General features: G+C 45.7%; 18 non-coding genes and 4 pseudogenes across 18 annotated transcripts; all 22 read right to left on the reverse strand.

The window, feature by feature from the left end:
* Positions 1-493: 493 nt before the first annotated feature.
* On the reverse strand, positions 494-678 carry LOC141236332 (U2 spliceosomal RNA). The gene has a single exon (XR_012302017.1). It is a non-coding gene; the product is annotated as a U2 spliceosomal RNA (small nuclear RNA).
* A 524-nt stretch (positions 679-1,202) lies between these two features.
* On the reverse strand, positions 1,203-1,318 carry LOC141235852 (U2 spliceosomal RNA; annotated as a pseudogene).
* A 1,115-nt stretch (positions 1,319-2,433) lies between these two features.
* Positions 2,434-2,618, reverse strand: LOC141236333 (U2 spliceosomal RNA). The gene has a single exon (XR_012302018.1). It is a non-coding gene; the product is annotated as a U2 spliceosomal RNA (small nuclear RNA).
* Positions 2,619-3,142: 524 nt separating this feature from the next.
* LOC141235853 (U2 spliceosomal RNA) lies at positions 3,143-3,258 on the reverse strand (annotated as a pseudogene).
* Positions 3,259-4,373: 1,115 nt separating this feature from the next.
* Positions 4,374-4,564, reverse strand: LOC141236067 (U2 spliceosomal RNA). The gene has a single exon (XR_012301763.1). It is a non-coding gene; the product is annotated as a U2 spliceosomal RNA (small nuclear RNA).
* A 1,115-nt stretch (positions 4,565-5,679) lies between these two features.
* On the reverse strand, positions 5,680-5,870 carry LOC141236069 (U2 spliceosomal RNA). Its single transcript, XR_012301765.1, has one exon. It is a non-coding gene; the product is annotated as a U2 spliceosomal RNA (small nuclear RNA).
* A 1,115-nt stretch (positions 5,871-6,985) lies between these two features.
* LOC141236070 (U2 spliceosomal RNA) lies at positions 6,986-7,176 on the reverse strand. Its single transcript, XR_012301766.1, has one exon. It is a non-coding gene; the product is annotated as a U2 spliceosomal RNA (small nuclear RNA).
* Positions 7,177-8,291: 1,115 nt separating this feature from the next.
* Positions 8,292-8,474, reverse strand: LOC141236328 (U2 spliceosomal RNA). The gene has a single exon (XR_012302013.1). It is a non-coding gene; the product is annotated as a U2 spliceosomal RNA (small nuclear RNA).
* Positions 8,475-8,998: 524 nt separating this feature from the next.
* On the reverse strand, positions 8,999-9,114 carry LOC141236381 (U2 spliceosomal RNA; annotated as a pseudogene).
* A 1,115-nt stretch (positions 9,115-10,229) lies between these two features.
* LOC141236071 (U2 spliceosomal RNA) lies at positions 10,230-10,420 on the reverse strand. The gene has a single exon (XR_012301767.1). It is a non-coding gene; the product is annotated as a U2 spliceosomal RNA (small nuclear RNA).
* Positions 10,421-11,535: 1,115 nt separating this feature from the next.
* On the reverse strand, positions 11,536-11,726 carry LOC141236072 (U2 spliceosomal RNA). The gene has a single exon (XR_012301768.1). It is a non-coding gene; the product is annotated as a U2 spliceosomal RNA (small nuclear RNA).
* A 1,115-nt stretch (positions 11,727-12,841) lies between these two features.
* On the reverse strand, positions 12,842-13,032 carry LOC141236073 (U2 spliceosomal RNA). The gene has a single exon (XR_012301769.1). It is a non-coding gene; the product is annotated as a U2 spliceosomal RNA (small nuclear RNA).
* Positions 13,033-14,147: 1,115 nt separating this feature from the next.
* On the reverse strand, positions 14,148-14,329 carry LOC141236329 (U2 spliceosomal RNA). The gene has a single exon (XR_012302014.1). It is a non-coding gene; the product is annotated as a U2 spliceosomal RNA (small nuclear RNA).
* A 524-nt stretch (positions 14,330-14,853) lies between these two features.
* On the reverse strand, positions 14,854-15,009 carry LOC141236380 (U2 spliceosomal RNA; annotated as a pseudogene).
* A 1,115-nt stretch (positions 15,010-16,124) lies between these two features.
* Positions 16,125-16,315, reverse strand: LOC141236074 (U2 spliceosomal RNA). Its single transcript, XR_012301770.1, has one exon. It is a non-coding gene; the product is annotated as a U2 spliceosomal RNA (small nuclear RNA).
* Positions 16,316-17,430: 1,115 nt separating this feature from the next.
* On the reverse strand, positions 17,431-17,621 carry LOC141236288 (U2 spliceosomal RNA). The gene has a single exon (XR_012301979.1). It is a non-coding gene; the product is annotated as a U2 spliceosomal RNA (small nuclear RNA).
* A 1,115-nt stretch (positions 17,622-18,736) lies between these two features.
* On the reverse strand, positions 18,737-18,927 carry LOC141236075 (U2 spliceosomal RNA). Its single transcript, XR_012301771.1, has one exon. It is a non-coding gene; the product is annotated as a U2 spliceosomal RNA (small nuclear RNA).
* A 1,115-nt stretch (positions 18,928-20,042) lies between these two features.
* LOC141236315 (U2 spliceosomal RNA) lies at positions 20,043-20,233 on the reverse strand. Its single transcript, XR_012302004.1, has one exon. It is a non-coding gene; the product is annotated as a U2 spliceosomal RNA (small nuclear RNA).
* Positions 20,234-21,348: 1,115 nt separating this feature from the next.
* On the reverse strand, positions 21,349-21,539 carry LOC141236076 (U2 spliceosomal RNA). Its single transcript, XR_012301772.1, has one exon. It is a non-coding gene; the product is annotated as a U2 spliceosomal RNA (small nuclear RNA).
* A 1,115-nt stretch (positions 21,540-22,654) lies between these two features.
* On the reverse strand, positions 22,655-22,845 carry LOC141236077 (U2 spliceosomal RNA). The gene has a single exon (XR_012301773.1). It is a non-coding gene; the product is annotated as a U2 spliceosomal RNA (small nuclear RNA).
* A 1,115-nt stretch (positions 22,846-23,960) lies between these two features.
* LOC141236078 (U2 spliceosomal RNA) lies at positions 23,961-24,151 on the reverse strand. Its single transcript, XR_012301774.1, has one exon. It is a non-coding gene; the product is annotated as a U2 spliceosomal RNA (small nuclear RNA).
* Positions 24,152-25,266: 1,115 nt separating this feature from the next.
* Positions 25,267-25,457, reverse strand: LOC141236080 (U2 spliceosomal RNA). Its single transcript, XR_012301776.1, has one exon. It is a non-coding gene; the product is annotated as a U2 spliceosomal RNA (small nuclear RNA).
* Between the last annotated feature and the right edge of the window lie 940 nt (positions 25,458-26,397).

Consider the following 26,397-nt stretch of genomic DNA (forward strand, 5'->3'; position numbering starts at 1 on the left):
AACGTTTCAGAAAAGGCATTGTAGCAAACCAAAAAAGAAATTTTAAGCGCAGCAGAGTAACCAGCACACATACCTGTTAGCTCAGGTGAGTTTAAAAGGCTGCTGTTGATAACAAGGGCATTTGCTAAATAGATGGTGTGTGTGCAACAATATACTGAAAGGTCAATTATATTGTGCAGCTTATCTCACCACCTGTAGTTATTTAGGTGAAAGCTCCAAAATGCTTGCCTAATATGTCTGTTTATCCAAAAGGAAGTAAAAAGGGAGAGCTAGAAAGATAGCATTGCATCACATTACATGGCAATGCAATGCACAGTTGCTGAAGTTGAACCAAAATGAGCTTGTAATCTGGCTTCTGCAACTTTGAACATGAAAAATCCAATGAGGAGAAGAAAAGCAAAGCCAAAGAGTCCATCCCAAAATCCGACAAACAAGCAAAATGAACAAAAAACATTGAATTCAATTCTTTCTGATTTTAGAAACTGCATTAAAGAAGGGGTGCACCGGTCCTGGAGATACTGCAATACCAGGTCAATGCGTGGAGTGGACAGAGCAAGCTCTTTTTCCATCTCCCTGTTCTAAAAATCCATTTAATATATGGTCCCCAGATAGGGGACGTATCAGATATTAAACTGATAAGAACAGATTTTTTTTTGATTGAAGCTGCATCCAAGGCACTGAAAAATGTGACCGAAGTCACACCAAAACAGCGCACGAGGCGAGAATTCATGTGGACCCTTCCCGGAGGAGAGGGTCCCCAATAAACCATCCCCATCCCTCCGAGCCAGAAGGCCACAGCGAGGGTCAGGGATCTCCGATGCTCTCCCTAGCCGAAGCCGGAGAAGAGCCGTTTTCGTGCTGCCAGCTTCCATCTAGGCTGCCACCCTAGTGGAGCTGGAGCCTGTGTTGGTTTCTCAGCCCAAAGCTGACCGGACCTCCGACCGGGTTTATAAAAATTCCCCTTCCTAGCCCGGAGGCCAGGAATAGGGGGGGTTGCTCAGAAAGTATGATTGGCAAAGGTGCGGCGTGCTACGAAGCCAAGTCTTTCTGGGGTTCCCAGTCCCAGTAAGCTTGGACTCCCACCAGGGCGCCTACTCCTGGGGCACATTGCTCCAAAGCCCTCACACTTACCCAGCCTAGTGACTTCGATCCTGGAGGGCCATGTTTTCCATCAGATAACTCTATGAGCCACCTGGCGTACTAACAAGTGCACCAAACCAGTGTGTAATATGCATCAATTTACTAGGGCAGCCCAAGGACAAAACTGCCTTTTCAAAAGATACTACACTTGATCTTAGCCAAAAGGCCGAGAAGCGATAACCAGAATTGGTTTCAAACTACGGAGCCACCCAAGGATCCTGAAAAGTCCATTTGTGGAGATGAGCTCCTGGACTCCCGTTAAGAAGACATGTTGTCAACCTCTAGATCCCTTACATGCCTGCACTTTTCGGCTTGCTGCTGCTGCAATCCACACGTTTTAGATCTGCATAACTCCACCTCTTTAAACACAGCACCTTCACCCCCTGCTGTTCCCACCCGCCTCAACACCGTTGGAAGGGAGGAGAACCAATTAAGGCGGGGGGTGGGGTGGAACGAGCAGCTGTCTACCCTTAGCAGGAGGGCTCCTGATTACATACCTCTCTTGCTGCTGCTGCTGCTGGCTGTCCAGCAGCAGACTGAAGGTGGCTGCTGCTGTGCACAGGTATATAAAGGCTCAGAGCCTATTATGACACGCGCAGCCAGCGTTCCATTGCCACATTCCATCTACTGCAGGCAGGATACCTGGCTGGCTGAATGTCGCTGAGAAGCTCACAGAGACCGCCATAAGCAACAGTTTAACAGAATGCCACAGACTAATCAACCAAACTTTTTGGGTTGGGTTCTCTTTTATAGTCTGCAGGCATTAAATGAAAGAAGTCAGTGTTCCAGCAGAAGGCGACAACGTTTCAGAAAAGGCATTGTAGCAAACCAAAAAAGAAATTTTAAGCGCAGCAGAGTAACCAGCGCACATACCTGTTAGCTCAGGTGAGTTTAAAAGGCTGCTGTTGATAACAAGGGCATTTGCTAAATAGATGGTGTGTGTGCAACAATATACTGAAAGGTCAATTATATTGTGCAGCTTATCTCACCACCTGTAGTTATTTAGGTGAAAGCTCCAAAATGCTTGAATAATATGTCTGTTTATCCAAAAGGAAGTAAAAAGGGAGAGCTAGAAAGATAGCATTGCATCACATTACATGGCAATGCAATGCACAGTTGCTGAAGTTGAACCAAAATGAGCTTGTAATCTGGCTTCTGCAACTTTGAACATGAAAAATCCAATGAGGAGAAGAAAAGCAAAGCCAAAGAGTCCATCCCAAAATCCGACAAACAAGCAAAATGAACAAAAAACATTGAATTCAATTCTTTCTGATTTTAGAAACTGCATTAAAGAAGGGGTGCACCGGTCCTGGAGATACTGCAATACCAGGTCAATGCGTGGAGTGGACAGAGCAAGCTCTTTTTCCATCTCCCTGTTCTAAAAATCCATTTAATATATGGTCCCCAGATAGGGGACGTATCAGATATTAAACTGATAAGAACAGATTTTTTTTTGATTGAAGCTGCATCCAAGGCACTGAAAAATGTGACCGAAGTCACACCAAAACAGCGCACGAGGCGAGGATTCATGTGGACCCTTCCCGGAGGAGAGGGTCCCCAATAAACCATCCCCATCCCTCCGAGCCAGAAGGCCACAGCGAGGGTCAGGGATCTCCGATGCTCTCCCTAGCCGAAGCCGGAGAAGAGCCGTTTTCGTGCTGCCAGCTTCCATCTAGGCTGCCACCCTAGTGGAGCTGGAGCCTGTGTTGGTTTCTCAGCCCAAAGCTGACCGGACCTCCGACCGGGTTTATAAAAATTCCCCTTCCTAGCCCGGAGGCCAGGAATAGGGGGGGTTGCTCAGAAAGTATGATTGGCAAAGGTGCGGCGTGCTACGAAGCCAAGTCTTTCTGGGGTTCCCAGTCCCAGTAAGCTTGGACTCCCACCAGGGCGCCTACTCCTGGGGCACATTGCTCCAAAGCCCTCACACTTACCCAGCCTAGTGACTTCGATCCTGGAGGGCCATGTTTTCCATCAGATAACTCTATGAGCCACCTGGCGTACTAACAAGTGCACCAAACCAGTGTGTAATATGCATCAATTTACTAGGGCAGCCCAAGGACAAAACTGCCTTTTCAAAAGATACTACACTTGATCTTAGCCAAAAGGCCGAGAAGCGATAACCAGAATTGGTTTCAAACTACGGAGCCACCCAAGGATCCTGAAAAGTCCATTTGTGGAGATGAGCTCCTGGACTCCCGTTAAGAAGACATGTTGTCAACCTCTAGATCCCTTACATGCCTGCACTTTTCGGCTTGCTGCTGCTGCAATCCACGCGTTTTAGATCTGCATAACTCCACCTCTTTAAACACAGCACCTTCACCCCCTGCTGTTCCCACCCGCCTCAACACCGTTGGAAGGGAGGAGAACCAATTAAGGCGGGGGGTGGGGTGGAACGAGCAGCTGTCTACCCTTAGCAGGAGGGCTCCTGATTACATACCTCTCTTGCTGCTGCTGCTGCTGGCTGTCCAGCAGCAGACTGAAGGTGGCTGCTGCTGTGCACAGGTATATAAAGGCTCAGAGCCTATTATGACACGCGCAGCCAGCGTTCCATTGCCACATTCCATCTACTGCAGGCAGGATACCTGGCTGGCTGAATGTCGCTGAGAAGCTCACAGAGACCGCCATAAGCAACAGTTTAACAGAATGCCACAGACTAATCAACCAAACTTTTTGGGTTGGGTTCTCTTTTATAGTCTGCAGGCATTAAATGAAAGAAGTCAGTGTTCCAGCAGAAGGCGACAACGTTTCAGAAAAGGCATTGTAGCAAACCAAAAAAGAAATTTTAAGCGCAGCAGAGTAACCAGCGCACATACCTGTTAGCTCAGGTGAGTTTAAAAGGCTGCTGTTGATAACAAGGGCATTTGCTAAATAGATGGTGTGTGTGCAACAATATACTGAAAGGTCAATTATATTGTGCAGCTTATCTCACCACCTGTAGTTATTTAGGTGAAAGCTCCAAAATGCTTGCCTAATATGTCTGTTTATCCAAAAGGAAGTAAAAAGGGAGAGCTAGAAAGATAGCATTGCATCACATTACATGGCAATGCAATGCACAGTTGCTGAAGTTGAACCAAAATGAGCTTGTAATCTGGCTTCTGCAACTTTGAACATGAAAAATCCAATGAGGAGAAGAAAAGCAAAGCCAAAGAGTCCATTCCCAAATCCGACAAACAAGCAAAATGAACAAAAAACATTGAATTCAATTCTTTCTGATTTTAGAAACTGCATTAAAGAAGGGGTGCACCGGTCCTGGAGATACTGCAATACCAGGTCAATGCGTGGAGTGGACAGAGCAAGCTCTTTTTCCATCTCCCTGTTCTAAAAATCCATTTAATATATGGTCCCCAGATAGGGGACGTATCAGATATTAAACTGATAAGAACAGATACTACACTTGATCTTAGCCAAAAGGCCGAGAAGCGATAACCAGAATTGGTTTCAAACTACGGAGCCACCCAAGGATCCTGAAAAGTCCATTTGTGGAGATGAGCTCCTGGACTCCCGTTAAGAAGACATGTTGTCAACCTCTAGATCCCTTACATGCCTGCACTTTTCGGCTTGCTGCTGCTGCAATCCACGCGTTTTAGATCTGCATAACTCCACCTCTTTAAACACAGCACCTTCACCCCCTGCTGTTCCCACCCGCCTCAACACCGTTGGAAGGGAGGAGAACCAATTAAGGCGGGGGGTGGGGTGGAACGAGCAGCTGTCTACCCTTAGCAGGAGGGCTCCTGATTACATACCTCTCCTGCTGCTGCTGCTGCTGGCTGTCCAGCAGCAGACTGAAGGTGGCTGCTGCTGTGCACAGGTATATAAAGGCTCAGAGCCTATTATGACACGCGCAGCCAGCGTTCCATTGCCACATTCCATCTACTGCAGGCAGGATACCTGGCTGGCTGAATGTCGCTGAGAAGCTCACAGAGACCGCCATAAGCAACAGTTTAACAGAATGCCACAGACTAATCAACCAAACTTTTTGGGTTGGGTTCTCTTTTATAGTCTGCAGGCATTAAATGAAAGAAGTCAGTGTTCCAGCAGAAGGAGACAACGTTTCAGAAAAGGCATTGTAGCAAACCAAAAAAGAAATTTTAAGCGCAGCAGAGTAACCAGCGCACATACCTGTTAGCTCAGGTGAGTTTAAAAGGCTGCTGTTGATAACAAGGGCATTTGCTAAATAGATGGTGTGTGTGCAACAATATACTGAAAGGTCAATTATATTGTGCAGCTTATCTTACCACCTGTAGTTATTTAGGTGAAAGCTCCAAAATGCTTGCCTAATATGTCTGTTTATCCAAAAGGAAGTAAAAAGGGAGAGCTAGAAAGATAGCATTGCATCACATTACATGGCAATGCAATGCACAGTTGCTGAAGTTGAACCAAAATGAGCTTGTAATCTGGCTTCTGCAACTTTGAACATGAAAAATCCAATGAGGAGAAGAAAAGCAAAGCCAAAGAGTCCATCCCAAAATCCGACAAACAAGCAAAATGAACAAAAAACATTGAATTCAATTCTTTCTGATTTTAGAAACTGCATTAAAGAAGGGGTGCACCGGTCCTGGAGATACTGCAATACCAGGTCAATGCGTGGAGTGGACAGAGCAAGCTCTTTTTCCATCTCCCTGTTCTAAAAATCCATTTAATATATGGTCCCCAGATAGGGGACGTATCAGATATTAAACTGATAAGAACAGATACTACACTTGATCTTAGCCAAAAGGCCGAGAAGCGATAACCAGAATTGGTTTCAAACTACGGAGCCACCCAAGGATCCTGAAAAGTCCATTTGTGGAGATGAGCTCCTGGACTCCCGTTAAGAAGACATGTTGTCAACCTCTAGATCCCTTACATGCCTGCACTTTTCGGCTTGCTGCTGCTGCAATCCACGCGTTTTAGATCTGCATAACTCCACCTCTTTAAACACAGCACCTTCACCCCCTGCTGTTCCCACCCGCCTCAACACCGTTGGAAGGGAGGAGAACCAATTAAGGCGGGGGGTGGGGTGGAACGAGCAGCTGTCTACCCTTAGCAGGAGGGCTCCTGATTACATACCTCTCCTGCTGCTGCTGCTGCTGGCTGTCCAGCAGCAGACTGAAGGTGGCTGCTGCTGTGCACAGGTATATAAAGGCTCAGAGCCTATTATGACACGCGCAGCCAGCGTTCCATTGCCACATTCCATCTACTGCAGGCAGGATACCTGGCTGGCTGAATGTCGCTGAGAAGCTCACAGAGACCGCCATAAGCAACAGTTTAACAGAATGCCACAGACTAATCAACCAAACTTTTTGGGTTGGGTTCTCTTTTATAGTCTGCAGGCATTAAATGAAAGAAGTCAGTGTTCCAGCAGAAGGAGACAACGTTTCAGAAAAGGCATTGTAGCAAACCAAAAAAGAAATTTTAAGCGCAGCAGAGTAACCAGCGCACATACCTGTTAGCTCAGGTGAGTTTAAAAGGCTGCTGTTGATAACAAGGGCATTTGCTAAATAGATGGTGTGTGTGCAACAATATACTGAAAGGTCAATTATATTGTGCAGCTTATCTCACCACCTGTAGTTATTTAGGTGAAAGCTCCAAAATGCTTGCCTAATATGTCTGTTTATCCAAAAGGAAGTAAAAAGGGAGAGCTAGAAAGATAGCATTGCATCACATTACATGGCAATGCAATGCACAGTTGCTGAAGTTGAACCAAAATGAGCTTGTAATCTGGCTTCTGCAACTTTGAACATGAAAAATCCAATGAGGAGAAGAAAAGCAAAGCCAAAGAGTCCATCCCAAAATCCGACAAACAAGCAAAATGAACAAAAAACATTGAATTCAATTCTTTCTGATTTTAGAAACTGCATTAAAGAAGGGGTGCACCGGTCCTGGAGATACTGCAATACCAGGTCAATGCGTGGAGTGGACAGAGCAAGCTCTTTTTCCATCTCCCTGTTCTAAAAATCCATTTAATATATGGTCCCCAGATAGGGGACGTATCAGATATTAAACTGATAAGAACAGATACTACACTTGATCTTAGCCAAAAGGCCGAGAAGCGATAACCAGAATTGGTTTCAAACTACGGAGCCACCCAAGGATCCTGAAAAGTCCATTTGTGGAGATGAGCTCCTGGACTCCCATTAAGAAGACATGTTGTCAACCTCTAGATCCCTTACATGCCTGCACTTTTCGGCTTGCTGCTGCTGCAATCCACGCGTTTTAGATCTGCATAACTCCACCTCTTTAAACACAGCACCTTCACCCCCTGCTGTTCCCACCCGCCTCAACACCGTTGGAAGGGAGGAGAACCAATTAAGGCGGGGGGTGGGGTGGAACGAGCAGCTGTCTACCCTTAGCAGGAGGGCTCCTGATTACATACCTCTCCTGCTGCTGCTGCTGCTGGCTGTCCAGCAGCAGACTGAAGGTGGCTGCTGCTGTGCACAGGTATATAAAGGCTCAGAGCCTATTATGACACGCGCAGCCAGCGTTCCATTGCCACATTCCATCTACTGCAGGCAGGATACCTGGCTGGCTGAATGTCGCTGAGAAGCTCACAGAGACCGCCATAAGCAACAGTTTAACAGAATGCCACAGACTAATCAACCAAACTTTTTGGGTTGGGTTCTCTTTTATAGTCTGCAGGCATTAAATGAAAGAAGTCAGTGTTCCAGCAGAAGGAGACAACGTTTCAGAAAAGGCATTGTAGCAAACCAAAAAAGAAATTTTAAGCGCAGCAGAGTAACCAGCGCACATACCTGTTAGCTCAGGTGAGTTTAAAAGGCTGCTGTTGATAACAAGGGCATTTGCTAAATAGATGGTGTGTGTGCAACAATATACTGAAAGGTCAATTATATTGTGCAGCTTATCTCACCACCTGTAGTTATTTAGGTGAAAGCTCCAAAATGCTTGCCTAATATGTCTGTTTATCCAAAAGGAAGTAAAAAGGGAGAGCTAGAAAGATAGCATTGCATCACATTACATGGCAATGCAATGCACAGTTGCTGAAGTTGAACCAAAATGAGCTTGTAATCTGGCTTCTGCAACTTTGAACATGAAAAATCCAATGAGGAGAAGAAAAGCAAAGCCAAAGAGTCCATCCCAAAATCCGACAAACAAGCAAAATGAACAAAAAACATTGAATTCAATTCTTTCTGATTTTAGAAACTGCATTAAAGAAGGGGTGCACCGGTCCTGGAGATACTGCAATACCAGGTCAATGCGTGGAGTGGACAGAGCAAGCTCTTTTTCCATCTCCCTGTTCTAAAAATCCATTTAATATATGGTCCCCAGATAGGGGACGTATCAGATATTAAACTGATAAGAACAGATTTTTTTGATTGAAGCTGCATCCAAGGCACTGAAAAATGTGACCGAAGTCACACCAAAACAGCGCACGAGGCGAGGATTCATGTGGACCCTTCCCGGAGGAGAGGGTCCCCAATAAACCATCCCCATCCCTCCGAGCCAGAAGGCCACAGCGAGGGTCAGGGATCTCCGATGCTCTCCCTAGCCGAAGCCGGAGAAGAGCCGTTTTCGTGCTCCCAGCTTCCATCTAGGCTGCCACCCTAGTGGAGCTGGAGCCTGTGTTGGTTTCTCAGCCCAAAGCTGACCGGACCTCCGACCGGGTTTATAAAAATTCCCCTTCCTAGCCCGGAGGCCAGGAATAGGGGGGGTTGCTCAGAAAGTATGATTGGCAAAGGTGCGGCGTGCTACGAAGCCAAGTCTTTCTGGGGTTCCCAGTCCCAGTAAGCTTGGACTCCCACCAGGGCGCCTACTCCTGGGGCACATTGCTCCAAAGCCCTCACACTTTCCCAGCCTAGTGACTTCGATCCTGGAGGGCCATGTTTTCCATCAGATAACTCTATGAGACACCTGGCGTACTAACAAGTGCACCAAACCAGTGTGTAATATGCATCAATTTACTAGGGCAGCCCAAGGACAAAACTGCCTTTTCAAAAGATACTACACTTGATCTTAGCCAAAAGGCCGAGAAGCGATAACCAGAATTGGTTTCAAACTACGGAGCCACCCAAGGATCCTGAAAAGTCCATTTGTGGAGATGAGCTCCTGGACTCCCGTTAAGAAGACATGTTGTCAACCTCTAGATCCCTTACATGCCTGCACTTTTCGGCTTGCTGCTGCTGCAATCCACGCGTTTTAGATCTGCATAACTCCACCTCTTTAAACACAGCACCTTCACCCCCTGCTGTTCCCACCCGCCTCAACACCGTTGGAAGGGAGGAGAACCAATTAAGGCGGGGGGTGGGGTGGAACGAGCAGCTGTCTACCCTTAGCAGGAGGGCTCCTGATTACATACCTCTCCTGCTGCTGCTGCTGCTGGCTGTCCAGCAGCAGACTGAAGGTGGCTGCTGCTGTGCACAGGTATATAAAGGCTCAGAGCCTATTATGACACGCGCAGCCAGCGTTCCATTGCCACATTCCATCTACTGCAGGCAGGATACCTGGCTGGCTGAATGTCGCTGAGAAGCTCACAGAGACCGCCATAAGCAACAGTTTAACAGAATGCCACAGACTAATCAACCAAACTTTTTGGGTTGGGTTCTCTTTTATAGTCTGCAGGCATTAAATGAAAGAAGTCAGTGTTCCAGCAGAAGGAGACAACGTTTCAGAAAAGGCATTGTAGCAAACCAAAAAAGAAATTTTAAGCGCAGCAGAGTAACCAGCGCACATACCTGTTAGCTCAGGTGAGTTTAAAAGGCTGCTGTTGATAACAAGGGCATTTGCTAAATAGATGGTGTGTGTGCAACAATATACTGAAAGGTCAATTATATTGTGCAGCTTATCTCACCACCTGTAGTTATTTAGGTGAAAGCTCCAAAATGCTTGCCTAATATGTCTGTTTATCCAAAAGGAAGTAAAAAGGGAGAGCTAGAAAGATAGCATTGCATCACATTACATGGCAATGCAATGCACAGTTGCTGAAGATGAACCAAAATGAGCTTGTAATCTGGCTTCTGCAACTTTGAACATGAAAAATCCAATGAGGAGAAGAAAAGCAAAGCCAAAGAGTCCATCCCAAAATCCGACAAACAAGCAAAATGAACAAAAAACATTGAATTCAATTCTTTCTGATTTTAGAAACTGCATTAAAGAAGGGGTGCACCGGTCCTGGAGATACTGCAATACCAGGTCAATGCGTGGAGTGGACAGAGCAAGCTCTTTTTCCATCTCCCTGTTCTAAAAATCCATTTAATATATGGTCCCCAGATAGGGGACGTATCAGATATTAAACTGATAAGAACAGATACTACACTTGATCTTAGCCAAAAGGCCGAGAAGCGATAACCAGAATTGGTTTCAAACTACGGAGCCACCCAAGGATCCTGAAAAGTCCATTTGTGGAGATGAGCTCCTGGACTCCCGTTAAGAAGACATGTTGTCAACCTCTAGATCCCTTACATGCCTGCACTTTTCGGCTTGCTGCTGCTGCAATCCACGCGTTTTAGATCTGCATAACTCCACCTCTTTAAACACAGCACCTTCACCCCCTGCTGTTCCCACCCGCCTCAACACCGTTGGAAGGGAGGAGAACCAATTAAGGCGGGGGGTGGGGTGGAACGAGCAGCTGTCTACCCTTAGCAGGAGGGCTCCTGATTACATACCTCTCCTGCTGCTGCTGCTGCTGGCTGTCCAGCAGCAGACTGAAGGTGGCTGCTGCTGTGCACAGGTATATAAAGGCTCAGAGCCTATTATGACACGCGCAGCCAGCGTTCCATTGCCACATTCCATCTACTGCAGGCAGGATACCTGGCTGGCTGAATGTCGCTGAGAAGCTCACAGAGACCGCCATAAGCAACAGTTTAACAGAATGCCACAGACTAATCAACCAAACTTTTTGGGTTGGGTTCTCTTTTATAGTCTGCAGGCATTAAATGAAAGAAGTCAGTGTTCCAGCAGAAGGAGACAACGTTTCAGAAAAGGCATTGTAGCAAACCAAAAAAGAAATTTTAAGCGCAGCAGAGTAACCAGCGCACATACCTGTTAGCTCAGGTGAGTTTAAAAGGCTGCTGTTGATAACAAGGGCATTTGCTAAATAGATGGTGTGTGTGCAACAATATACTGAAAGGTCAATTATATTGTGCAGCTTATCTCACCACCTGTAGTTATTTAGGTGAAAGCTCCAAAATGCTTGCCTAATATGTCTGTTTATCCAAAAGGAAGTAAAAAGGGAGAGCTAGAAAGATAGCATTGCATCACATTACATGGCAATGCAATGCACAGTTGCTGAAGTTGAACCAAAATGAGCTTGTAATCTGGCTTCTGCAACTTTGAACATGAAAAATCCAATGAGGAGAAGAAAAGCAAAGCCAAAGAGTCCATCCCAAAATCCGACAAACAAGCAAAATGAACAAAAAACATTGAATTCAATTCTTTCTGATTTTAGAAACTGCATTAAAGAAGGGGTGCACCGGTCCTGGAGATACTGCAATACCAGGTCAATGCGTGGAGTGGACAGAGCAAGCTCTTTTTCCATCTCCCTGTTCTAAAAATCCATTTAATATATGGTCCCCAGATAGGGGACGTATCAGATATTAAACTGATAAGAACAGATACTACACTTGATCTTAGCCAAAAGGCCGAGAAGCGATAACCAGAATTGGTTTCAAACTACGGAGCCACCCAAGGATCCTGAAAAGTCCATTTGTGGAGATGAGTTCCTGGACTCCCGTTAAGAAGACATGTTGTCAACCTCTAGATCCCTTACATGCCTGCACTTTTCGGCTTGCTGCTGCTGCAATCCACGCGTTTTAGATCTGCATAACTCCACCTCTTTAAACACAGCACATTCACCCCCTGCTGTTCCCACCCGCCTCAACACCGTTGGAAGGGAGGAGAACCAATTAAGGCGGGGGGTGGGGTGGAACGAGCAGCTGTCTACCCTTAGCAGGAGGGCTCCTGATTACATACCTCTCCTGCTGCTGCTGCTGCTGGCTGTCCAGCAGCAGACTGAAGGTGGCTGCTGCTGTGCACAGGTATATAAAGGCTCAGAGCCTATTATGACACGCGCAGCCAGCGTTCCATTGCCACATTCCATCTACTGCAGGCAGGATACCTGGCTGGCTGAATGTCGCTGAGAAGCTCACAGAGACCGCCATAAGCAACAGTTTAACAGAATGCCACAGACTAATCAACCAAACTTTTTGGGTTGGGTTCTCTTTTATAGTCTGCAGGCATTAAATGAAAGAAGTCAGTGTTCCAGCAGAAGGAGACAACGTTTCAGAAAAGGCATTGTAGCAAACCAAAAAAGAAATTTTAAGCGCAGCAGAGTAACCAGCGCACATACCTGTTAGCTCAGGTGAGTTTAAAAGGCTGCTGTTGATAACAAGGGCATTTGCTAAATAGATGGTGTGTGTGCAACAATATACTGAAAGGTCAATTATATTGTGCAGCTTATCACACCACCAGTAGTTATTTAGGTGAAAGCTCCAAAATGCTTGCCTAATATGTCTGTTTATCCAAAAGGAAGTAAAAAGGGAGAGCTAGAAAGATAGCATTGCATCACATTACATGGCAATGCAATGCACAGTTGCTGAAGTTGAACCAAAATGAGCTTGTAATCTGGCTTCTGCAACTTTGAACATGAAAAATCCAATGAGGAGAAGAAAAGCAAAGCCAAAGAGTCCATCCCAAAATCCGACAAACAAGCAAAATGAACAAAAAACATTGAATTCAATTCTTTCTGATTTTAGAAACTGCATTAAAGAAGGGGTGCACCGGTCCTGGAGATACTGCAATACCAGGTCAATGCGTGGAGTGGACAGAGCAAGCTCTTTTTCCATCTCCCTGTTCTAAAAATCCATTTAATATATGGTCCCCAGATAGGGGACGTATCAGATATTAAACTGATAAGAACAGATACTACACTTGATCTTAGCCAAAAGGCCGAGAAGCGATAACCAGAATTGGTTTCAAACTACGGAGCCACCCAAGGATCCTGAAAAGTCCATTTGTGGAGATGAGCTCCTGGACTCCCGTTAAGAAGACATGTTGTCAACCTCTAGATCCCTTACATGCCTGCACTTTTCGGCTTGCTGCTGCTGCAATCCACGCGTTTTAGATCTGCATAACTCCACCTCTTTAAACACAGCACCTTCACCCCCTGCTGTTCCCACCCGCCTCAACACCGTTGGAAGGGAGGAGAACCAATTAAGGCGGGGGGTGGGGTGGAACGAGCAGCTGTCTACCCTTAGCAGGAGGGCTCCTGATTACATACCTCTCCTGCTGCTGCTGCTGCTGGCTGTCCAGCAGCAGACTGAAGGTGGCTGCTGCTGTGCACAGGTATATAAAGGCTCAGAGCCTATTATGACACGCGCAGCCAGCGTTCCATTGCCACATTCCATCTACTGCAGGCAGGATACCTGGCTGGCTGAATGTCGCTGAGAAGCTCACAGAGACCGCCATAAGCAACAGTTTAACAGAATGCCACAGACTAATCAACCAAACTTTTTGGGTTGGGTTCTCTTTTATAGTCTGCAGGCATTAAATGAAAGAAGTCAGTGTTCCAGCAGAAGGAGACAACGTTTCAGAAAAGGCATTGTAGCAAACCAAAAAAGAAATTTTAAGCGCAGCAGAGTAACCAGTGCACATACCTGTTAGCTCAGGTGAGTTTAAAAGGCTGCTGTTGATAACAAGGGCATTTGCTAAATAGATGGTGTGTGTGCAACAATATACTGAAAGGTCAATTATATTGTGCAGCTTATCTCACCACCTGTAGTTATTTAGGTGAAAGCTCCAAAATGCTTGCCTAATATGTCTGTTTATCCAAAAGGAAGTAAAAAGGGAGAGCTAGAAAGATAGCATTGCATCACATTACATGGCAATGCAATGCACAGTTGCTGAAGTTGAACCAAAATGAGCTTGCAATCTGGCTTCTGCAACTTTGAACATGAAAAATCCAATGAGGAGAAGAAAAGCAAAGCCAAAGAGTCCATCCCAAAATCCGACAAACAAGCAAAATGAACAAAAAACATTGAATTCAATTCTTTCTGATTTTAGAAACTGCATTAAAGAAGGGGTGCACCGGTCCTGGAGATACTGCAATACCAGGTCAATGCGTGGAGTGGACAGAGCAAGCTCTTTTTCCATCTCCCTGTTCTAAAAATCCATTTAATATATGGTCCCCAGATAGGGGACGTATCAGATATTAAACTGATAAGAACAGATTTTTTGATTGAAGCTGCTTCCAAGGCACTGAAAAATGTGACCGAAGTCACACCAAAACAGCGCACGAGGCGAGGATTCATGTGGACCCTTCCCGGAGGAGAGGGTCCCCAATAAACCATCCCCATCCCTCCGAGCCAGAAGGCCACAGTGAGGGTCAGGGATCTACGATGCTCTCCCTAGCCGAAGCCGGAGAAGAGCCGTTTTCGTGCTCCCAGCTTCCATCTAGGCTGCCACCCTAGTGGAGCTGGAGCCTGTGTTGGTTTCTCAGCCCAAAGCTGACCGGACCTCCGACCGGGTTTATAAAAATTCCCCTTCCTAGCCCGGAGGCCAGGAATAGGGGGGGTTGCTCAGAAAGTATGATTGGCAAAGGTGCGGCGTGCTACGAAGCCAAGTCTTTCTGGGGTTCCCAGTCCCAGTAAGCTTGGACTCCCACCAGGGCGCCTACTCCTGGGGCACATTGCTCCAAAGCCCTCACACTTACCCAGCGTAGTGACTTCGATCCTGGAGGGCCATGTTTTCCATCAGATAACTCTATGAGCCACCTGGCGTACTAACAAGTGCACCAAACCAGTGTGTAATATGCATCAATTTACTAGGGCAGCCCAAGGACAAAACTGCCTTTTCAAAAGATACTACACTTGATCTTAGCCAAAAGGCCGAGAAGCGATGATACTACACTTGATCTTAGCCAAAAGGCCGAGAAGCGATAACCAGAATTGGTTTCAAACTACGGAGCCACCCAAGGATCCTGAAAAGTCCATTTGTGGAGATGAGCTCCTGGACTCCCGTTAAGAAGACATGTTGTCAACCTCTAGATCCCTTACATGCCTGCACTTTTCGGCTTGCTGCTGCTGCAATCCACGCGTTTTAGATCTGCATAACTCCACCTCTTTAAACACAGCACCTTCACCCCCTGCTGTTCCCACCCGCCTCAACACCGTTGGAAGGGAGGAGAACCAATTAAGGCGGGGGGTGGGGTGGAACGAGCAGCTGTCTACCCTTAGCAGGAGGGCTCCTGATTACATACCTCTCCTGCTGCTGCTGCTGCTGGCTGTCCAGCAGCAGACTGAAGGTGGCTGCTGCTGTGCACAGGTATATAAAGGCTCAGAGCCTATTATGACACGCGCAGCCAGCGTTCCATTGCCACATTCCATCTACTGCAGGCAGGATACCTGGCTGGCTGAATGTCGCTGAGAAGCTCACAGAGACCGCCATAAGCAACAGTTTAACAGAATGCCACAGACTAATCAACCAAACTTTTTGGGTTGGGTTCTCTTTTATAGTCTGCAGGCATTAAATGAAAGAAGTCAGTGTTCCAGCAGAAGGAGACAACGTTTCAGAAAAGGTATTGTAGCAAACCAAAAAAGAAATTTTAAGCGCAGCAGAGTAACCAGCGCACATACCTGTTAGCTCAGGTGAGTTTAAAAGGCTGCTGTTGATAACAAGGGCATTTGCTAAATAGATGGTGTGTGTGCAACAATATACTGAAAGGTCAATTATATTGTGCAGCTTATCTCACCACCAGTAGTTATTTAGGTGAAAGCTCCAAAATGCTTGCCTAATATGTCTGTTTATCCAAAAGGAAGTAAAAAGGGAGAGCTAGAAAGATAGCATTGCATCACATTACATGGCAATGCAATGCACAGTTGCTGAAGTTGAACCAAAATGAGCTTGTAATCTGGCTTCTGCAACTTTGAACATGAAAAATCCAATGAGGAGAAGAAAAGCAAAGCCAAAGAGTCCATCCCAAAATCCGACAAACAAGCAAAATGAACAAAAAACATTGAATTCAATTCTTTCTGATTTTAGAAACTGCATTAAAGAAGGGGTGCACCGGTCCTGGAGATACTGCAATACCAGGTCAATGCGTGGAGTGGACAGAGCAAGCTCTTTTTCCATCTCCCTGTTCTAAAAATCCATTTAATATATGGTCCCCAGATAGGGGACGTATCAGATATTAAACTGATAAGAACAGATACTACACTTGATCTTAGCCAAAAGGCCGAGAAGCGATAACCAGAATTGGTTTCAAACTACGGAGCCACCCAAGGATCCTGAAAAGTCCATTTGTGGAGATGAGCTCCTGGACTCCCGTTAAGAAGACATGTTGTCAACCTCTAGATCCCTTACATGCCTGCACTTTTCGGCTTGCTGCTGCTGCAATCCACGCGTTTTAGATCTGCATAACTCCACCTCTTTAAACACAGCACCTTCACCCCCTGCTGTTCCCACCCGCCTCAACACCGTTGGAAGGGAGGAGAACCAATTAAGGCGGGGGGTGGGGTGGAACGAGCAGCTGTCTACCCTTAGCAGGAGGGCTCCTGATTACATACCTCTCCTGCTGCTGCTGCTGCTGGCTGTCCAGCAGCAGACTGAAGGTGGCTGCTGCTGTGCACAGGTATATAAAGGCTCAGAGCCTATTATGACACGCGCAGCCAGCGTTCCATTGCCACATTCCATCTACTGCAGGCAGGATACCTGGCTGGCTGAATGTCGCTGAGAAGCTCACAGAGACCGCCATAAGCAACAGTTTAACAGAATGCCACAGACTAATCAACCAAACTTTTTGGGTTGGGTTCTCTTTTATAGTCTGCAGGCATTAAATGAAAGAAGTCAGTGTTCCAGCAGAAGGAGACAACGTTTCAGAAAAGGCATTGTAGCAAACCAAAAAAGAAATTTTAAGCGCAGCAGAGTAACCAGTGCACATACCTGTTAGCTCAGGTGAGTTTAAAAGGCTGCTGTTGATAACAAGGGCATTTGCTAAATAGATGGTGTGTGTGCAACAATATACTGAAAGGTCAATTATATTGTGCAGCTTATCTCACCACCTGTAGTTATTTAGGTGAAAGCTCCAAAATGCTTGCCTAATATGTCTGTTTATCCAAAAGGAAGTAAAAAGGGAGAGCTAGAAAGATAGCATTGCATCACATTACATGGCAATGCAATGCACAGTTGCTGAAGTTGAACCAAAATGAGCTTGTAATCTGGCTTCTGCAACTTTGAACATGAAAAATCCAATGAGGAGAAGAAAAGCAAAGCCAAAGAGTCCATCCCAAAATCCGACAAACAAGCAAAATGAACAAAAAACATTGAATTCAATTCTTTCTGATTTTAGAAACTGCATTAAAGAAGGGGTGCACCGGTCGTGGAGATACTGCAATACCAGGTCAATGCGTGGAGTGGACAGAGCAAGCTCTTTTTCCATCTCCCTGTTCTAAAAATCCATTTAATATATGGTCCCCAGATAGGGGACGTATCAGATATTAAACTGATAAGAACAGATACTACACTTGATCTTAGCCAAAAGGCCGAGAAGCGATAACCAGAATTGGTTTCAAACTACGGAGCCACCCAAGGATCCTGAAAAGTCCATTTGTGGAGATGAGCTCCTGGACTCCCGTTAAGAAGACATGTTGTCAACCTCTAGATCCCTTACATGCCTGCACTTTTCGGCTTGCTGCTGCTGCAATCCACGCGTTTTAGATCTGCATAACTCCACCTCTTTAAACACAGCACCTTCACCCCCTGCTGTTCCCACCCGCCTCAACACCGTTGGAAGGGAGGAGAACCAATTAAGGCGGGGGGTGGGGTGGAACGAGCAGCTGTCTACCCTTAGCAGGAGGGCTCCTGATTACATACCTCTCCTGCTGCTGCTGCTGCTGGCTGTCCAGCAGCAGACTGAAGGTGGCTGCTGCTGTGCACAGGTATATAAAGGCTCAGAGCCTATTATGACACGCGCAGCCAGCGTTCCATTGCCACGTTCCATCTACTGCAGGCAGGATACCTGGCTGGCTGAATGTCGCTGAGAAGCTCACAGAGACCGCCATAAGCAACAGTTTAACAGAATGCCACAGACTAATCAACCAAACTTTTTGGGTTGGGTTCTCTTTTATAGTCTGCAGGCATTAAATGAAAGAAGTCAGTGTTCCAGCAGAAGGAGACAACGTTTCAGAAAAGGCATTGTAGCAAACCAAAAAAGAAATTTTAAGCGCAGCAGAGTAACCAGCGCACATACCTGTTAGCTCAGGTGAGTTTAAAAGGCTGCTGTTGATAACAAGGGCATTTGCTAAATAGATGGTGTGTGTGCAACAATATACTGAAAGGTCAATTATATTGTGCAGCTTATCTCACCACCAGTAGTTATTTAGGTGAAAGCTCCAAAATGCTTGCCTAATATGTCTGTTTATCCAAAAGGAAGTAAAAAGGGAGAGCTAGAAAGATAGCATTGCATCACATTACATGGCAATGCAATGCACAGTTGCTGAAGTTGAACCAAAATGAGCTTGTAATCTGGCTTCTGCAACTTTGAACATGAAAAATCCAATGAGGAGAAGAAAAGCAAAGCCAAAGAGTCCATCCCAAAATCCGACAAACAAGCAAAATGAACAAAAAACATTGAATTCAATTCTTTCTGATTTTAGAAACTGCATTAAAGAAGGGGTGCACCGGTCCTGGAGATACTGCAATACCAGGTCAATGCGTGGAGTGGACAGAGCAAGCTCTTTTTCCATCTCCCTGTTCTAAAAATCCATTTAATATATGGTCCCCAGATAGGGGACGTATCAGATATTAAACTGATAAGAACAGATACTACACTTGATCTTAGCCAAAAGGCCGAGAAGCGATAACCAGAATTGGTTTCAAACTACGGAGCCACCCAAGGATCCTGAAAAGTCCATTTGTGGAGATGAGCTCCTGGACTCCCGTTAAGAAGACATGTTGTCAACCTCTAGATCCCTTACATGCCTGCACTTTTCGGCTTGCTGCTGCTGCAATCCACGCGTTTTAGATCTGCATAACTCCACCTCTTTAAACACAGCACCTTCACCCCCTGCTGTTCCCACCCGCCTCAACACCGTTGGAAGGGAGGAGAACCAATTAAGGCGGGGGGTGGGGTGGAACGAGCAGCTGTCTACCCTTAGCAGGAGGGCTCCTGATTACATACCTCTCCTGCTGCTGCTGCTGCTGGCTGTCCAGCAGCAGACTGAAGGTGGCTGCTGCTGTGCACAGGTATATAAAGGCTCAGAGCCTATTATGACACGCGCAGCCAGCGTTCCATTGCCACATTCCATCTACTGCAGGCAGGATACCTGGCTGGCTGAATGTCGCTGAGAAGCTCACAGAGACCGCCATAAGCAACAGTTTAACAGAATGCCACAGACTAATCAACCAAACTTTTTGGGTTGGGTTCTCTTTTATAGTCTGCAGGCATTAAATGAAAGAAGTCAGTGTTCCAGCAGAAGGAGACAACGTTTCAGAAAAGGCATTGTAGCAAACCAAAAAAGAAATTTTAAGCGCAGCAGAGTAACCAGTGCACATACCTGTTAGCTCAGGTGAGTTTAAAAGGCTGCTGTTGATAACAAGGGCATTTGCTAAATAGATGGTGTGTGTGCAACAATATACTGAAAGGTCAATTATATTGTGCAGCTTATCTCACCACCTGTAGTTATTTAGGTGAAAGCTCCAAAATGCTTGCCTAATATGTCTGTTTATCCAAAAGGAAGTAAAAAGGGAGAGCTAGAAAGATAGCATTGCATCACATTACATGGCAATGCAATGCACAGTTGCTGAAGTTGAACCAAAATGAGCTTGTAATCTGGCTTCTGCAACTTTGAACATGAAAAATCCAATGAGGAGAAGAAAAGCAAAGCCAAAGAGTCCATCCTAAAATCCGACAAACAAGCAAAATGAACAAAAAACATTGAATTCAATTCTTTCTGATTTTAGAAACTGCATTAAAGAAGGGGTGCACCGGTCGTGGAGATACTGCAATACCAGGTCAATGCGTGGAGTGGACAGAGCAAGCTCTTTTTCCATCTCCCTGTTCTAAAAATCCATTTAATATATGGTCCCCAGATAGGGGACGTATCAGATATTAAACTGATAAGAAGAGATACTACACTTGATCTTAGCCAAAAGGCCGAGGAGCGATAACCAGAATTGGTTTCAAACTACGGAGCCACCCAAGGATCCTGAAAAGTCCATTTGTGGAGATGAGCTCCTGGACTCCCGTTAAGAAGACATGTTGTCAACCTCTAGATCCCTTACATGCCTGCACTTTTCGGCTTGCTGCTGCTGCAATCCACGCGTTTTAGATCTGCATAACTCCACCTCTTTAAACACAGCACCTTCACCCCCTGCTGTTCCCACCCGCCTCAACACCGTTGGAAGGGAGGAGAACCAATTAAGGCGGGGGGTGGGGTGGAACGAGCAGCTGTCTACCCTTAGCAGGAGGGCTCCTGATTACATACCTCTCCTGCTGCTGCTGCTGCTGGCTGTCCAGCAGCAGACTGAAGGTGGCTGCTGCTGTGCACAGGTATATAAAGGCTCAGAGCCTATTATGACACGCGCAGCCAGCGTTCCATTGCCACGTTCCATCTACTGCAGGCAGGATACCTGGCTGGCTGAATGTCGCTGAGAAGCTCACAGAGACCGCCATAAGCAACAGTTTAACAGAATGCCACAGACTAATCAACCAAACTTTTTGGGTTGGGTTCTCTTTTATAGTCTGCAGGCATTAAATGAAAGAAGTCAGTGTTCCAGCAGAAGGACACAACGTTTCAGAAAAGGCATTGTAGCAAACCAAAAAAGAAATTTTAAGCGCAGCAGAGTAACCAGCGCACATACCTGTTAGCTCAGGTGAGTTTAAAAGGCTGCTGTTGATAACAAGGGCATTTGCTAAATAGATGGTGTGTGTGCAACAATATACTGAAAGGTCAATTATATTGTGCAGCTTATCTCACCACCTGTAGTTATTTAGGTGAAAGCTCCAAAATGCTTGCCTAATATGTCTGTTTATCCAAAAGGAAGTAAAAAGGGAGAGCTAGAAAGATAGCATTGCATCACATTACATGGCAATGCAATGCACAGTTGCTGAAGTTGAACCAAAATGAGCTTGTAATCTGGCTTCTGCAACTTTGAACATGAAAAATCCAATGAGGAGAAGAAAAGCAAAGCCAAAGAGTCCATCCCAAAATCCGACAAACAAGCAAAATGAACAAAAAACATTGAATTCAATTCTTTCTGATTTTAGAAACTGCATTAAAGAAGGGGTGCACCGGTCCTGGAGATACTGCAATACCAGGTCAATGCGTGGAGTGGACAGAGCAAGCTCTTTTTCCATCTCCCTGTTCTAAAAATCCATTTAATATATGGTCCCCAGATAGGGGACGTATCAGATATTAAACTGATAAGAACAGATACTACACTTGATCTTAGCCAAAAGGCCGAGAAGCGATAACCAGAATTGGTTTCAAACTACGGAGCCACCCAAGGATCCTGAAAAGTCCATTTGTGGAGATGAGCTCCTGGACTCCCGTTAAGAAGACATGTTGTCAACCTCTAGATCCCTTACATGCCTGCACTTTTCGGCTTGCTGCTGCTGCAATCCACGCGTTTTAGATCTGCATAACTCCACCTCTTTAAACACAGCACCTTCACCCCCTGCTGTTCCCACCCGCCTCAACACCGTTGGAAGGGAGGAGAACCAATTAAGGCGGGGGGTGGGGTGGAACGAGCAGCTGTCTACCCCTAGCAGGAGGGATCCTGATTACATACCTCTCCTGCTGCTGCTGCTGCTGGCTGTCCAGCAGCAGACTGAAGGTGGCTGCTGCTGTGCACAGGTATATAAAGGCTCAGAGCCTATTATGACACGCGCAGCCAGCGTTCCATTGCCACGTTCCATCTACTGCAGGCAGGATACCTGGCTGGCTGAATGTCGCTGAGAAGCTCACAGAGACCGCCATAAGCAACAGTTTAACAGAATGCCACAGACTAATCAACCAAACTTTTTGGGTTGGGTTCTCTTTTATAGTCTGCAGGCATTAAATGAAAGAAGTCAGTGTTCCAGCAGAAGGACACATCGTTTCAGAAAAGGCATTGTAGCAAACCAAAAAAGAAATTTTAAGCGCAGCAGAGTAACCAGCGCACATACCTGTTAGCTCAGGTGAGTTTAAAAGGCTGCTGTTGATAACAAGGGCATTTGCTAAATAGATGGTGTGTGAGCAACAATATACTGAAAGGTCAATTATATTGTGCAGCTTATCTCACCACCTGTAGTTATTTAGGAGAAAGCTCCAAAATGCTTGCCTAATATGTCTGTTTATCCAAAAGGAAGTAAAAAGGGAGAGCTAGAAAGATAGCATTGCATCACATTACATGGCAATGCAATGCACAGTTGCTGAAGTTGAACCAAAATGAGCTTGTAATCTGGCTTCTGCAACTTTGAACATGAAAAATCCAATGAGGAGAAGAAAAGCAAAGCCAAAGAGTCCATCCCAAAATCCGACAAACAAGCAAAATGAACAAAAAACATTGAATTCAATTCTTTCTGATTTTAGAAACTGCATTAAAGAAGGGGTGCACCGGTCCTGGAGATACTGCAATACCAGGTCAATGCGTGGAGTGGACAGAGCAAGCTCTTTTTCCATCTCCCTGTTCTAAAAATCCATTTAATATATGGTCCCCAGATAGGGGACGTATCAGATATTAAACTGATAAGAACAGATACTACACTTGATCTTAGCCAAAAGGCCGAGAAGCGATAACCAGAATTGGTTTCAAACTACGGAGCCACCCAAGGATCCTGAAAAGTCCATTTGTGGAGATGAGCTCCTGGACTCCCGTTAAGAAGACATGTTGTCAACCTCTAGATCCCTTACATGCCTGCACTTTTCGGCTTGCTGCTGCTGCAATCCACGCGTTTTAGATCTGCATAACTCCACCTCTTTAAACACAGCACCTTCACCCCCTGCTGTTCCCACCCGCCTCAACACCGTTGGAAGGGAGGAGAACCAATTAAGGCGGGGGGTGGGGTGGAACGAGCAGCTGTCTACCCTTAGCAGGAGGGCTCCTGATTACATACCTCTCCTGCTGCTGCTGCTGCTGGCTGTCCAGCAGCAGACTGAAGGTGGCTGCTGCTGTGCACAGGTATATAAAGGCTCAGAGCCTATTATGACACGCGCAGCCAGCGTTCCATTGCCACATTCCATCTACTGCAGGCAGGATACCTGGCTGGCTGAATGTCGCTGAGAAGCTCACAGAGACCGCCATAAGCAACAGTTTAACAGAATGCCACAGACTAATCAACCAAACTTTTTGGGTTGGGTTCTCTTTTATAGTCTGCAGGCATTAAATGAAAGAAGTCAGTGTTCCAGCAGAAGGAGACAACGTTTCAGAAAAGGCATTGTAGCAAACCAAAAAAGAAATTTTAAGCGCAGCAGAGTAACCAGCGCACATACCTGTTAGCTCAGGTGAGTTTAAAAGGCTGCTGTTGATAACAAGGGCATTTGCTAAATAGATGGTGTGTGTGCAACAATATACTGAAAGGTCAATTATATTGTGCAGCTTATCTCACCACCTGTAGTTATTTAGGTGAAAGCTCCAAAATGCTTGCCTAATATGTCTGTTTATCCAAAAGGAAGTAAAAAGGGAGAGCTAGAAAGATAGCATTGCATCACATTACATGGCAATGCAATGCACAGTTGCTGAAGTTGAACCAAAATGAGCTTGTAATCTGGCTTCTGCAACTTTGAACATGAAAAATCCAATGAGGAGAAGAAAAGCAAAGCCAAAGAGTCCATCCCAAAATCCGACAAACAAGCAAAATGAACAAAAAACATTGAATTCAATTCTTTCTGATTTTAGAAACTGCATTAAAGAAGGGGTGCACCGGTCCTGGAGATACTGCAATACCAGGTCAATGCGTGGAGTGGACAGAGCAAGCTCTTTTTCCATCTCCCTGTTCTAAAAATCCATTTAATATATGGTCCCCAGATAGGGGACGTATCAGATATTAAACTGATAAGAACAGATACTACACTTGATCTTAGCCAAAAGGCCGAGAAGCGATAACCAGAATTGGTTTCAAACTACGGAGCCACCCAAGGATCCTGAAAAGTCCATTTGTGGAGATGAGCTCCTGGACTCCCGTTAAGAAGACATGTTGTCAACCTCTAGATCCCTTACATGCCTGCACTTTTCGGCTTGCTGCTGCTGCAATCCACGCGTTTTAGATCTGCATAACTCCACCTCTTTAAACACAGCACCTTCACCCCCTGCTGTTCCCACCCGCCTCAACACCGTTGGAAGGGAGGAGAACCAATTAAGGCGGGGGGTGGGGTGGAACGAGCAGCTGTCTACCCTTAGCAGGAGGGCTCCTGATTACATACCTCTCCTGCTGCTGCTGCTGCTGGCTGTCCAGCAGCAGACTGAAGGTGGCTGCTGCTGTGCACAGGTATATAAAGGCTCAGAGCCTATTATGACACGCGCAGCCAGCGTTCCATTGCCACATTCCATCTACTGCAGGCAGGATACCTGGCTGGCTGAATGTCGCTGAGAAGCTCACAGAGACCGCCATAAGCAACAGTTTAACAGAATGCCACAGACTAATCAACCAAACTTTTTGGGTTGGGTTCTCTTTTATAGTCTGCAGGCATTAAATGAAAGAAGTCAGTGTTCCAGCAGAAGGAGACAACGTTTCAGAAAAGGCATTGTAGCAAACCAAAAAAGATATTTTAAGCGCAGCAGAGTAACCAGCGCACATACCTGTTAGCTCAGGTGAGTTTAAAAGGCTGCTGTTGATAACAAGGGCATTTGCTAAATAGATGGTGTGTGTGCAACAATATACTGAAAGGTCAATTATATTGTGCAGCTTATCTCACCACCTGTAGTTATTTAGGTGAAAGCTCCAAAATGCTTGCCTAATATGTCTGTTTATCCAAAAGGAAGTAAAAAGGGAGAGCTAGAAAGATAGCATTGCATCACATTACATGGCAATGCAATGCACAGTTGCTGAAGTTGAACCAAAATGAGCTTGTAATCTGGCTTCTGCAACTTTGAACATGAAAAATCCAATGAGGAGAAGAAAAGCAAAGCCAAAGAGTCCATCCCAAAATCCGACAAACAAGCAAAATGAACAAAAAACATTGAATTCAATTCTTTCTGATTTTAGAAACTGCATTAAAGAAGGGGTGCACCGGTCCTGGAGATACTGCAATACCAGGTCAATGCGTGGAGTGGACAGAGCAAGCTCTTTTTCCATCTCCCTGTTCTAAAAATCCATTTAATATATGGTCCCCAGATAGGGGACGTATCAGATATTAAACTGATAAGAACAGATACTACACTTGATCTTAGCCAAAAGGCCGAGAAGCGATAACCAGAATTGGTTTCAAACTACGGAGCCACCCAAGGATCCTGAAAAGTCCATTTGTGGAGATGAGCTCCTGGACTCCCGTTAAGAAGACATGTTGTCAACCTCTAGATCCCTTACATGCCTGCACTTTTCGGCTTGCTGCTGCTGCAATCCACGCGTTTTAGATCTGCATAACTCCACCTCTTTAAACACAGCACCTTCACCCCCTGCTGTTCCCACCCGCCTCAACACCGTTGGAAGGGAGGAGAACCAATTAAGGCGGGGGGTGGGGTGGAACGAGCAGCTGTCTACCCTTAGCAGGAGGGCTCCTGATTACATACCTCTCCTGCTGCTGCTGCTGCTGGCTGTCCAGCAGCAGACTGAAGGTGGCTGCTGCTGTGCACAGGTATATAAAGGCTCAGAGCCTATTATGACACGCGCAGCCAGCGTTCCATTGCCACATTCCATCTACTGCAGGCAGGATACCTGGCTGGCTGAATGTCGCTGAGAAGCTCACAGAGACCGCCATAAGCAACAGTTTAACAGAATGCCACAGACTAATCAACCAAACTTTTTGGGTTGGGTTCTCTTTTATAGTCTGCAGGCATTAAATGAAAGAAGTCAGTGTTCCAGCAGAAGGAGACAACGTTTCAGAAAAGGCATTGTAGCAAACCAAAAAAGAAATTTTAAGCGCAGCAGAGTAACCAGCGCACATACCTGTTAGCTCAGATGAGTTTAAAAGGCTGCTGTTGATAACAAGGGCATTTGCTAAATAGATGGTGTGTGTGCAACAATATACTGAAAGGTCAATTATATTGTGCAGCTTATCTCACCACCTGTAGTTATTTAGGTGAAAGCTCCAAAATGCTTGCCTAATATGTCTGTTTATCCAAAAGGAAGTAAAAAGGGAGAGCTAGAAAGATAGCATTGCATCACATTACATGGCAATGCAATGCACAGTT

The sequence above is a fragment of the Phyllobates terribilis genome, unplaced genomic scaffold, assembly GCF_046119375.1.
Source record: "Phyllobates terribilis strain yellow unplaced genomic scaffold, ASM4611937v1 Scaffold_693__1_contigs__length_808095, whole genome shotgun sequence".
Lineage (NCBI taxonomy): Eukaryota > Metazoa > Chordata > Amphibia > Anura > Dendrobatidae > Phyllobates > Phyllobates terribilis.